The sequence below is a fragment of the Lissotriton helveticus genome, chromosome 11 (genome assembly GCF_964261635.1).
Source record: "Lissotriton helveticus chromosome 11, aLisHel1.1, whole genome shotgun sequence".
Classification (NCBI taxonomy): Eukaryota; Metazoa; Chordata; class Amphibia; order Caudata; family Salamandridae; genus Lissotriton; species Lissotriton helveticus.
The window spans coordinates 1,069,583,638-1,069,596,305 of record NC_136072.1 but is presented as its reverse complement, the minus strand read 5'-3'; the positions used below and the strand labels follow the sequence as shown (position 1 = coordinate 1,069,596,305).

The window sequence follows — 12,668 nt, the reverse complement described above, 5'->3', positions numbered from 1 at the left end:
AGGGCTCCAGTGTCAGGGAGAGCCCAGGAGCGACAAGAGAGGTGGCGGAAGGTGCGGGCAGGGCTCCGTTGTCAGAAGGAGAGCCCCGCCTCCCAGGAGAGAGAGACGCCGCAGGGACCCAGTGCGACGTCGGAGTCCGGTGAGTGTAACCGGGTGAAGGGAGAGCTCCGGGCATGTCCGTGGAGCCGGAGAGGCTCCACTAGTGTTGATCCCTAAGAGTGGCCCCGGTTGGCAGCGGGCCACTCCCCCCAGAGAGCCGCAGCTTCGTTTCTGAAGAGCCCACGAAAAGCTCAGCGCGCCGCGGTGTGTTTACGAGCCTGCGAGGCTCGAAGCGGCATTTTCTTGTTCCAGAGTCCCCAGGAGTGGGACTCCAACATCGCCGCAGTTATGTGTAGTACCTAGATAGGCTCTGAGGGGCATTTCAGTGATTTTGATTCCCTCGAGAGGGACTCCAACGTTCCAGGCATTGTGTTTCGAGCCCAGAGAGGCTCTGGGGGGCATTCCTAATTCCAGAGCCCCGAGGCTCCCAGCCCCTTTTGTTTTAGAGCCCTGAGAGAGGCTCGAGGTGCCAGATTTGTTTTAGAGCCCAGCGAGGCTCTTGGGAGGACACCAGTTAGTTGGTCAGAGCCCTGGGGCTCCCACGCTCTGCTTGGCCCCATTGTTGTTCTAGAGCCTGCGAGGCTCCAGCGTTGGCCCCTCATTGTCTTCACAGCTGCCCAGCACTTCGTGGGCAGCTGCTACGTTTAGGCCCCTGATTTTGGGACACAGGGCGTCCTAGCCCTAGGGATGCCAGTTGGCCTAGGGACAGTCACAGGTGGTGACTAATGTGAGTTCTGCGCTATTGTGTTTTCCTGCACCTCTGAATGTGTTTTAATGCGTCATGTGCCATGTTCTTACACCGCTGAATGTATGTTATGCATCATGTGTTTTCCTTCCCTACACCTCTGAATGTGTTGTGATGCATCATGTGTAATGTGCCTATACCCCTATTTGTATTGTGATACTTAGGTGGTTGTTCTTGCTTGTACAGGTAGTGCTAGCGAGGTCCTGGTTCCCTGCGTGACATTTTCCTAAGGTGGTTAGGGTTGCGTAGGTGGTACTTACCTGGTTACCAGTAGTTACTGGTTGTGTGCTAAAGTGATTTATACTCTATGTTCTAAGTGCTATTTCTAACAGTATTTCATGTTCTAAAAGTGCTGATTCCTGACAGTGGTTCAGGTGGCCCTGTCTTGTACATATCCCCTGTAAATTCTGCCCGTGCCTGTTGGCACATTGTAAAGTGTGTGCTTTTATCTAATGTGTTCTGGTGTAATACAAAGGCTATTTTTATACATAGCCTTGTGTTGAGTTTCCTTTGTGGTGGGCCTTGGGTGTTGTTGCTGGGGGTGCGTGCGCAAACACTTAACTCACATTGCCTCCAAGTTTAGCCTTACTGCTCGTGCTTCGTTACCAAGGGGGTGAGCAGGGGTTATCTTGGCGTGTAACTCCCTTGCCCTGACGTGGAAGTGGTGGTCTCTGACTGACTTTGGCGCAAGCCCTGGCCAGCCAGGGATCCCATTTCTAACAGTACTATGTACTCCTTTTCTACTACATACACATATATATGTTTTTTTTTTAATATAGGCTCCGGGTTCCCGCACATGGGCGGAGATAATTCAGTGCTTATGACTATTGACAGTTTGTTTCTTCAGTCTTAGCTGCTGCACGACTCTCCTTTGTCCTCTTCTTCGTAGGTTGTCCGTAATCTGAGGATTAAGGTTCAGGGGTGTCCCTAAATACTCATGTTTGGGGTGTTACAGGGCTTAGAAGGTAGTAACCAATGGGCTAATTTTCCCACCGACCTTGTCGCCAAAAGTGGTGCTTGGTCAGGGGCATCTCCACTAGCTGGAGAGGCCCAGGTCAGCATAACAAATGGCAGGAAACCTTTGAGGCTCACTGCCCTTTTTATGCTGTTCCTGCTTGGGGGTAGGTGTGTAGCCCCTCCACCCAGAGTAGGCTTTGTTTCTGACCCAACATGTCTAGAAGTGGCAGACTGGTGGAGAATAGTCAGGCACACACTAGTAGGTCGGTAGGTTTCAGATGGCACCTCTGAGCTGCCCTCTGAGTGCATTTATTAATAAATCCAGCACTGGCATCAGTGTGGGTTCATTAATCTGAGAGGTTTTATACCAAACATCTGTGAATTCGGTGAAACCATCATCGAGCTGTGAAACTTGTACCAACAAGCTCCCAGCCCATGTACTCAGCATGACTTACCTGTGCACTTAAAATGGAATGGACTATGGAGGCATATGTCCTCATGCAAGTATGCCCTCACAAGAGGTATAGTTCACTCTGCCCTTTAAGGATGTAAGGCCTGCTGGAGGAGTGTCTTAACTATGCCTCTTGCAGTGCTGGTAGTCTTGGCACACAGGGATGTGTGTCAGGGCGACCTTTCACTTTTATCTGCACCAAAACACAGGCTGCAGTGGCAGAATGCATGTGTTTGGTGAGGGGTCTCTTAGGGTGGCACAATGCATGCTGCGGCCCTTCAAGACCCTCTCTGATCACAAGACCCTTTGTACCACTGGTACGTTTTACAAGGGACTTCCATGTGTGGCAGAGGTGCGCCAATTGTGGAAACAAAGGTACAGATTTAGGAAAAAACACAAGAACTTTGAGCCTGGTTAGCAGGAACCCAGTGCACACTCAGTCAAAGATGCCTCAGAGTCAGGCAAAAGTGGGGCGTAGGGGGGAGGGAGAGGGAGAGGGAGAGGGAGAGGGAGAGGGAGAGGGAGAAGGAGAGGGAGAGGGAGAGGGAGAGGGAGAGGGAGAGGGAGAGGGAGAGGGAGAGAGAGAGAGAGAGAGAGAGAGAGAGAGAGAGAGAGAGAGAGAGAGAGAGAGAGAGAGAGAACCACACCCCTCAACGAAGGAAAAATCGACTAAGCCTTAAGAATTTATGCTAGCTGATTATAATCCTGAAAAGGCTGGTAAGAGACACATCCTGAAAGAAAGCAACAGGAAAAGGAACCTTTTGATAAAGAACGCAAGTGTGAAATGGGCCTAAAATAGGCCAAGGTGAGTAAAGGACAACTATTGGAACTATTGGAAGGCCAAGACTGTCGGAATGGTGAAGGCAATCAGACAAAGCAGAAGCTGATGAAAAAAATTAAAAAACAGTGTCTCATACAAGAAATAAGCTGCCTGAAGCATAACGTCCAAAATGTTGAACCAGCAATGAAAAAGCCAATTGAAAGGAGAGGCAAGTAAAATAAAAACAATATATATATTCATTAGAGGAACAGCACTACCACAAAAAGCAGGAATCATCAAAACTGAATGAAAGAGAAGAGCAGTCACCTGTAAGCCCTAAATAAAAGGAAAACCAAGTGCCCGGACAAAGTCCTGTTCATAATATGCCAAACACAGTGTATCCAAAGAATTGACGCAACTGTCATAAAATGAAACGAAAAGCACCACAAAGTGGAAAAAAAAATCACCTAATAAACAAGCATTTGCAATGCAATAGGTCTCGCATTAGGAAAGTTTGAGCTATTGGTATTGCAAATGACACATTTTTTATTTATGTGTTGGTTTTGAAAATAGCGAAATTAATAGCTTTGTCATTTACAATGCCAATAGTTATAACTTTCGCAAATGTGACACCTATAGCATTTGTAATGCAATATGTGTTGTATGTACGTGACTTAGATATATGGATATTACAAATAACAATGGCTTTTAATTTTTTTAAATAATTAATACTTAATTAAAAGTGTCAGGCTTGTACTTGTCCTTTAGTGATGTAGGATAACCAATCTAGCAATGCCCAATGCAATTGCCAATCATCTTACATGTCTTGGTAGTGCAGGTAAAAATGAAACATCATGCAGCAGCACCATGCAGGCAGGGGGCGTATGAAGGGCAGCTTTCAAACAGCCCCATACCTAAAGCCAGTATTCGTCAAGTTTTGTGCCGTCCCACTGATGAGCACCATATTACTGTTGTGTTCCGCGCCTCTCCAATGTCTGAAATCATTACAATGTTTAGCCCTGCATAGTTTCTCTAGCGACCAGTGCCAGCGGCGGACAGTCTTCAAAAAGCTATATTTTAGCAAGCTTCACTGAACCCTTTGACGTAATCTGCTAGTCTGGTTTCCCACCCTCCTTCACGCAGTGTTTCCCCCCATGTGAACGGTGTGTAGGTTGGGCTGGGGAAAACACAGTGATTAATCAGGGTGGCAGATAACCTCCAGTATATGGACACAATCTGTCACCTCGCCCTTGGATTGTGTTAGCCACGAAAGACAACAAGAACAAGCCTGTTGGCTTTGCCAATGCAAGTTGGGCCTGTTCATTCCTATGGGATGTTCAAAGCCACGGTAGTTTTCGATCATGCTGTTGACTGTGACTGCAATTATGTGGCTGTTTTCAATCATTCCAAACAAAAGTAAGCTAATGCACATAAACAGACTATGCAGGTGTGTATGCACAATTCAGATGTTTCATATGCACTACGTCTCGCTCCTCGCACACGTGACGCTTGCTTAGGAAGTACTCTACCCGAGCCCGGCAAACACTGGTCTGTCAACAAGACACCTGAATAAGAGCACTTGAAGATACGTTCAGCGCCTCCCACGCGAAGGCGGAACCCATGACAAGTGGAGTAATGGCGCGTGCCCTGGGGGGTGTTTCAAGAGCGGCTGAGAGCCGGCCTTCATTTACGCGATGAATCTTCTTCTTAGTCACTTTATGGACAAACATGGCGCTGCAGTGTGAGAACAAATACTTCACTGACTGTACGGCGATTGTTGCAAAGATACTGAAACATTGTTAGGTGATAGAAAACTGCAGACTTCATTTATGATAATCTGCGGTGATAAAAACTGTCATATCGGCGTGGGCTCAACATCCTGTGATTGTGACAAATCACTTATCTCCCCGTGTCTAACCAAAAAAAAACACGTGTGTTATTTATTTATGTTTATATAGCGCAAACTTTACCCAAAGATGTCAGAGCGCTTCACACTAAAACCAAGTATGTTACATAAGGAGATTTACAAACTTACACGTTACAGATACAAACTGGATAGTTCAAGAAGTAATAAAATAAGAGGTGGCACTAACAAAAAACCACTAGGCATAGAATACATATTTACAGCATTATAAGAACTTGTGTAACGTACCTGGTGCTCGTGTAAAGTGGTCCAATACATTCGGGTCGCGTTCGCGCTGTATAAAACCGCAAAAGAACAAAACAAAAAAGAACTAGAATAAAAACAAAGGAAGGAGACACAGGAAGTCAGGCGGGACTGCCCGGGACTGGCTGCTTGAGGGTGGGGCCACCAGCACAGACAGGAAGCGGACGGGAGCCTACCCTGCGCTCCTGTGACGAGGAAGGAGCCAGCGTGTGAACCAGCGGGGCTCCCGTGTTAAGGGAGAGCCCCGCCTGCTGCTGGGCCTGGACCGCTGCCGCAAGGAGTTTGGGGAGAGAAGCGGAGGGGGCTCAAGGCACATTGCCGGTGCCTGCCCCCGTCGCCTACCAAGTCCCTGAAGCCGCCACCACCGCGGGACGAGAGGAGTCCGACAGACCCTGTGAGTGGGGTGGGGGGTGTGTGTGCGCGTGAGCCGGGTGAGTGGGGTGGGGTGTGTGTGAGTGGGGTGGGGTGTGTGTGTGCGTGTGTGTGTGTGTGTGTGTGTGTGTGTGTGCACGCGCGCATGTGTGTCTGTGTGTATGTGTTATCCACTTGCTGCCAATGTAGGACCGTCGATGTACACGGCGTGTGGGTGAACACGCGCGCTCACATGGGGGATTCGCCTGCGCGTGCCCATCCCCTGTCTCACATTCCCAAGAAGTGGATGACAAAAGATGCTTCGCTGGACGCAGCGCTTCCCGCTGCTTACACCAGCTCGACCTAAAAAAGGAACCCCAAAAGTGACACTGGTGGCAGTAACAGATTCATGAAGACAAGGCTATATGACACCGTATAGAGCAACCAAACAAAACAGTCTGTGAAAGAACAAGCAACCTTACGGGAAAGGAAGCCCAAAGATGGTAAAAATCCATATTCAGATGTAATAATAGTAAAAATCCATATGCAGATGGATGAAGCCATTAACCTACAGAAGGAGCATGGTGAGAGAAGAGAAATGTAAACCCCTTGATGCCAAGCAAATTAGAGGCAACAAGGAAATCTATGTCGCATATAAGATAACACCCCGTAACATGCTGAAGAAAGGCGAGAAAGGTCACCAAAAGAAAATGCGGAAACAAGAGAAAAAGATGTCCCAAAAGAAATCATTGGTCAGGCCCAGAACATGGATTGCAGAGTAGAGACCCTACCAGATGTTCAACTGCTACAGTGGAAAATCCTTTAACATAAAGGGTGCTCCCTGAGAAAATCAGGAGAGACCAACGATGCACTGGTAGTAGCATCTCAACAAACTGTACACAACCTTCCCCAAGGGGAAAAAAAGCCACATGATTGCAACAATTAAATTAAGGTCCTGACACCAAGAGTCAAAACAAGGACACTTGACTGGTCGTAAAAAGAAAGAGAGATAGAGAACCTGAGACTCTCATATACGCCCACACAGATTAAGAATGTGGAATAGACCACCAATTAAGGAGATCAGCAGGACGAAATCAGAATAGAGGCCCATAAAGTATAGCAAATTAGTAAAAATAATGGCAATATGCCTAGTACAAGTGCCCCTAAGAGCAGTTTGCACAGGCAAATGCTCTTGTTTGAGAAAGAAATAGCATTGAAAAAAGATCTCTTGGGGCGATAAACCCTTCAGCAAAGATAACAGAAAAACCAATTTAATAGGTAGTAGACCCACATACGGGCTCAAAGAAAGATGATCTGTGGTCGACAGTGTAAATACTAAGAAAAATAGGACCTGCAGAAGCAGGAACACCCCTCCGGGTGACATGCTATGTGGAGCCGACACACACCGGGGCCCTTCAAAAAGCGTAACAGAACACAGATATAAATCAGTGACACAACACAGAATAAAAAGCTGAACGTGAACAACTCAGCTGTAGTATAACAATGAAGGTTGAGAGAAGGGAAACATAGCTAAGTGTCTGCACTAGCCTTGCTGTCTCAAAACTGTGCAAAGCAGCGTCATCATGGATGCCAAATAAATGGAGCCATCAAAAGGCATGTCAACTAAAGTGGATTTGACTGCATTCGAAAACCCTGTGGTATGAAGCCAAGCCCACTAGCACAATGCCACAAAAGAAACCATGGCACATCCAACTGAATCAGTGGTGTCCATCCCACACTGAATGAAGAATTTAGCAGCCTGCTTACTATCCAAAATCAACTGGTCCAGATCGCTCCTATTAGCATCCGGGATCGATGGCAACAGCCTTGCCAACGAATCCCATAAGACATGAAAAGAACATCTGAGGACGCAAGATGTGTTAATGGTGGAAGAGAAAATATACTTTCCACAAGAGTCCTGACTCCGGCAATCTCTGTCAAGTGGAGTATGAGGCAGACAAACCAAATCATGAGAAGCTGTAGCAACCTGCACCACGAAACTATGGTGTTTCTGATGTCGCAAGAGACAATCCAAGTCTGTGGGCTGGGTATGCTCAGACGTGAGTCCCAGGCTCTCCACACCACTGGAGTCAAGCTATTCAGGCTGATGAAGGCTGATAGCCAGAAACCGGCCCTTGGATGCTTGATTCCGGTCTGGGAAAGACATGGCTTGGTAGTTCGGACTGGACTGTTCCCATGAGGCACAGGGTCAGAGCTGATTTGCATATAGCCAGTGTCTAACCCAGGGTGGTGTGGAGGGCAAAAAAACGATGGATTTAGGCCCAGATCCTTGTACTGGGGTGAATGTATGACATTGTTCTACATTCTGTCCATCAACTGTGTTTTTTGCAATTTTCACCCCGAGTGGGCTGGGTATGCTCAGACGTGAGTCCCAGGCTCTCCACACCACTGGAGTCAAGCTATTCAGGCTGATGAAGGCTGATAGCCAGAAACCGGTCCTTGGATGCTTGATTCCGGTCTGGGAAAGACATGGCTTGGTAGTTCGGACTGGACTGTTCCCATGAGACAAAGAGTCAGAGCTGATTTGCATATAGCCAGTGTCTAACCCAGGGTGGTGTGGAGTGCAAAAAAACGATGGATTTAGGTCCAGATCCTTGTACTGGGGTGAATGTATGACATTGTTCTACATTCTGTCCATCAACTGTGTTTTTTGCAATTTTCACCCCGAGTGGGCTGGGTTTGCTCAGACGTGAGTCCCAGGCTCTCCACACCACTGGAGTCAAGCTATTCAGGCTGATGAAGGCTGATAGTCAGAACCCGGTCCTTGGATGCTTGAATTCCGGTCTGGGAAAGACATGGCTTGGTAGTTCGGACTGGACTGTTCCCATGAGGCACAGGGTCAGAGCTGATTTGCATATAGCCAGTATCTAACCCAGGGTGGTGTGGAGTGCAAAAAAACGATGGATTTAGGCCCAGATCCTTGTACTGGGGTGAATGTATGACATTGTTTTACATTCTGTCCATCAACTGTGTTTTTTGCAATTTTCCCCCCGAGTGGGCTGGGTATGCTCAGACTTACCTGGTTACCAGTAGTTACTGGTTGTGTGCTAAAGGGATTTATACTCTATATTCTAAGTGCTATTTCTAACAGTATTTCAAGTTCTAAAAGTGCTGATTCCTGACTGTGGTCCAGGTGGCCTTGTCTTGTACATATCCCCTGTAAATTCTGCCCGTGCCTGATGGCACATTGTAAAGTGTGTGTTTTTATCTAATGTTGTTTGGTGCAATACAAAGGCTATTTTTATACATAGCCTTGTGTGGAGTTTCCTTTGTGGTGGGCCTTGGGTGTTGTTGCTGGGGGTGCGTGCGCAAACACTTACCTCACATTGCCTCCAAGTTTAGCCTTACTGTTCGTGCTACGTTACCAAGGGGGTGAGCAGGGGTTATCTTGGCGTGTAACTCCCTTGCCCTGACTTGGAAGTGGTGGTCTCTGACTGACTTTGGCGCAGGCCCTGGCCAGCCAGGGATTCCATTTCTAACATTGGCTGGCAGCGTAAGGGATCCGGATTTGTGTGTGCGTTGTACCACAGTGGCAACTGGCCGCACTACAAAACTTTGCATTTTAGATAAATCACATTTAGGGGATTATTGTTTTCTTGAAGTTCCTTATTTTCTTCTCCTAAAGGTATCATTGTGTAATTGTGTCCAGTACATTTGTCCCCCGCCCTGCGCCCAGAGTCGGTACCTGTGTCATGTGTGGTCAGGTTGAGGAATCAGGGTTGGTAGAAACTGCCTTACCAGTCCGAGGGGGGGGGGGGGGTTGTGTGTGGATGAATGGTGCGTGGCACTAGACAAGTGAGTGTGAGTTCTCTGGGATAGGGAACTTGCTGAATACCTTTGTGAATTGTGTACTCCTGTGTTAAGCTCAGACCCCTAGGTTCCCTGTGTAATCTTCCCCAAGACCGTCTGCCAAAATGAAGCCTACTTTTGACTTCTGTGATCTGTTTAGGTACAGTATGTTAGAGCTGGTAAGGTTCTGTGGTGAGAGAGACATAGAGGTGGGTGAGTCAGACACCCCGCCCGAACTTAGGAGCAGCCTGATCCTATGGCAAAAGGGTCAGTGGGATCTTGAGCGCAGTGAGGAAAGGGCCCGGGCCTCACGCCATGAGGGTGGTGGGTCTGTGGGGAGCCCTGAAGATTCTGAAGAAGAAGGAGAAGATGACAGTGCATAGACGCCAGCAGATAGTGAAGACCCCATGGAAAGGGAGTCCCTTGCTGGGTCCAGTGTAGGAGGCAGCGTCTCATCCCTTTCCCGGTCCCTGTCCCCAGAGGAGTGGGTAGATAGGAGGGAAGAGAGGGAGCACCAGCTGGCTTTGGAGAAGCTCAGGTTAGAGCATGCCAAGGAGATAGCGCAGCTGGGTGTGCAGGAGAGGATGGCGGAGGCTGAGAGGGCCTTTGCCAGAGAGAGATTAGCTCAGGAGGGTAGATTGTCCCCTGAGCGCAGTTTTAATTTTCTGGACTCCCCAGGGAGGGTTGAGTCCAGTGGTGGCAGCTATATAGATTTCAGTGTAGGAAATCCCAGTCCCACTCCCAGTTCCCCACGTATGGTACCGGTTTCCCGAGAAGAGGAGTATCGGTTGAAGTTCAGGAACCTTAGGAGACTGCCTCACCAGGATTGGGAGGGGTTTGTGGATGACTGTTCGGATGCACAGTGTGAGTGGCTGGCGACTAGGCCGGACCGGAAGGAGGGGGGAGCCATGAATATGGTTCTCAGAGAGCAGTTCCTCAGTATTTGTTGTCCAGAATTGCGCCAGCACCTGTTGAGGTGTGACTCCTTTTGTCCTTGGGACCTTGCAGAGGAAGCAGACCGCTGAGAAAGGCCAAGAGGTTCTGTAGAGTCATTGGAGAGTGACTCCAAAAGTAGTGGTTCAGGTATCTTCCAGCCCAGTGTGGTGAGAGAGGCTCAGTGTAGCCCAGCTAGGTCCCAGGATAGCGAGGAGGGTGTAGGGGCTTACTGTTTGGCTCAGTGGAGCAGGAGTAAGAGGGTGACCGAGGGTCCCCAGACGCACAAAGCCCTGCCTCAGGACTTGGATGGTTTCTTGAGGGAACACCAGGTTGGGGACCTAGGCTGTCCTGTTAGTCCATTTGAGGAAGATCTCCTAGTGAGTAGAGGACCTGGAGCGTCTCTAAACAGAGCTCCTGTGGTTCCAGTGTCCGGCAGTGCTACTCCAGTTGGGAGGGCACAGAAGTCCGAAGTGAGGAGTGATTGGGGGATGAGTTTCCCAGTGGTTGCACCAGTGGACCAGGGACTAGCCAGTTGTGCTAGATCTTCTTGGGGGGACCCGGGTGGCGCCACTTCTGTTCTGGGGGATCTTCACGCACTGTCAGGTGGAGAGGGGATGGGAGATCTGCGCCAGACAGACAGTCACACGACACATGGGTCATGTGTCAGCCTCAGGGGGATGGCGTGTGAATCCCCAGAAGTCCTGGAGTGCCAGGCAATAATTCCACCAAAGGTTCTAGACCCGAGGTTGGAAGGCCAGGTTCAGGATCCGCCTGACCTGAAGGGTAGGACGTCTGTAAGCAGCGTCCTGACCGGTTCTTCTTCCAGAGGTCCCGCCCCAGTTGGTAGGGAGCAGGACTTTGGAAGGGGGTGCAGAGGGTAGGAGAGCCCACCTCTGACCCTGGTTCAACCTGAGCGGTTAAACCTGGGTTGGAATGGCGTTCTAGGTGTACCCCTCACAGGAGGTGGAGGAACCCTAGACGAAGAGGTAGGGGGAGGAGAGCCTTCCCTGAGACTCCTGGTCTGCCTGAGGTTGTAGACCCTAGGCTGGAGAACCAGTGGCAGTCTAGTCCTGTCTTGCAGACAGGAAGAGCGGAGAATGGCTACTATGTGCTAGGGGTTACTACCCCCCGCTCTGCAAATAGGCAAGGACCAGTGGCACCTGCGTGGCCCAGGGCCTGGTCCTGGCCGCGGGCAGCTTGGGAGTACCAGTGGGGTAGCCCATTTGTTCCAGACAATGGTTTTAGAAGGAACCCCATGGGTTCACTGTGGCGTAGAACCGGAGGGTGTCCCTGCAGTTGCGGGCCGGCGTCCTTGTTCTATCGCCCCAAGCAGGGAAGTCCATCACGGTGGTGATTGGTCTCCCCTGCGTTTTGGCTGAAAGGGGGTTGTGTTGGACTTGGCCCTTCTGGCAGGTTCACCTCTAAACTTTTTGCTTTTAATGGTGACCTGGTGATGGTGATTTTTGGGTTCTGCGCACTTTCACTGTGTCCCAGTGGAAAGTGCGTGCGCACTCTGAGTGCGTGGAGTAAGGTTGGCCTGCCCTCCCATAGGAATGCATGGGGAATGTCTGTGTCCCTGGTAGTTCCTGATGCGTGGGGTGTACAGGCTCAAGTCTGGTATGTGCGGACTCGTGTGATCGAATGCTGCGAAATGATGTTTGCGCTGTGTATGTGTCTAGTGTGGAAGTGCCACTTCTAGACATGGCTGTGAGTGTGCTGTAAAGGTGCTGGCGTGTGATTGGCTGGAGCTGGCTGGGATGCCAGGCTCCATGAGTCATGATGGGTCTGCCTGGTGGTGAGTGTGGAGATTAGCATGCTGATGGCTGGGGAGGAGTGCACCTGGGTCCTGAATAGGGCTGGGCTTTCCCCACACAATGCTGGCTCCGCCCCCTGTGGTGCGTCTAATGACCCTAGCCTCCCTAGTGAATAGAAAGGGTGGTTGAGCACATCAAAGGTGCTCCAAAACCAGCTGCGACTGGTTTCTCCCCCACCCTGCACCTCAGACCAAGGTTTTCAATGTATAAAAAGGGGCTGTGTCCCCATACAATTTGTTCTCTTCTGGAATCCTGTCTTGAGGGGGGCTGCAGCCGGAAGCCAGGAGGACCGCCACTGGGGATTGCCTCCCTGCCTAGGAGGACCCTGTGAGCTGGTCCCTGGCAGGCCCAGCCTTGCCCCCCCCCACTTTCAGAAGGACTTCTTGCTGAACTTTGGGGGCTACCAGCGCCTGGGAGCGCTTTTCTTTGACCCCTAGCGCCTGGGAGCGCTTTTCTTTGACCTCTAGCGCTGGAAGCACTTTCTCCTTCACCTCTAGCGCTAGGAGCGCTGTGGATTGTCCTTTAGGGCTTGGGAGCGCTTTATGTGCTTCAGCCGGTGCCCACCCGGTGTTTGACCC

At 49.8% G+C, this 12,668-nt stretch overlaps 1 protein-coding gene across 2 annotated transcripts in view; it reads right to left on the bottom strand.

Moving 5' to 3' along the window:
• The window catches only part of DNAH10 (dynein axonemal heavy chain 10), a 2,445,728-nt gene that overhangs the window by 276,349 nt on the left and 2,156,711 nt on the right, over positions 1-12,668 (bottom strand). The window lies entirely within an intron of this gene.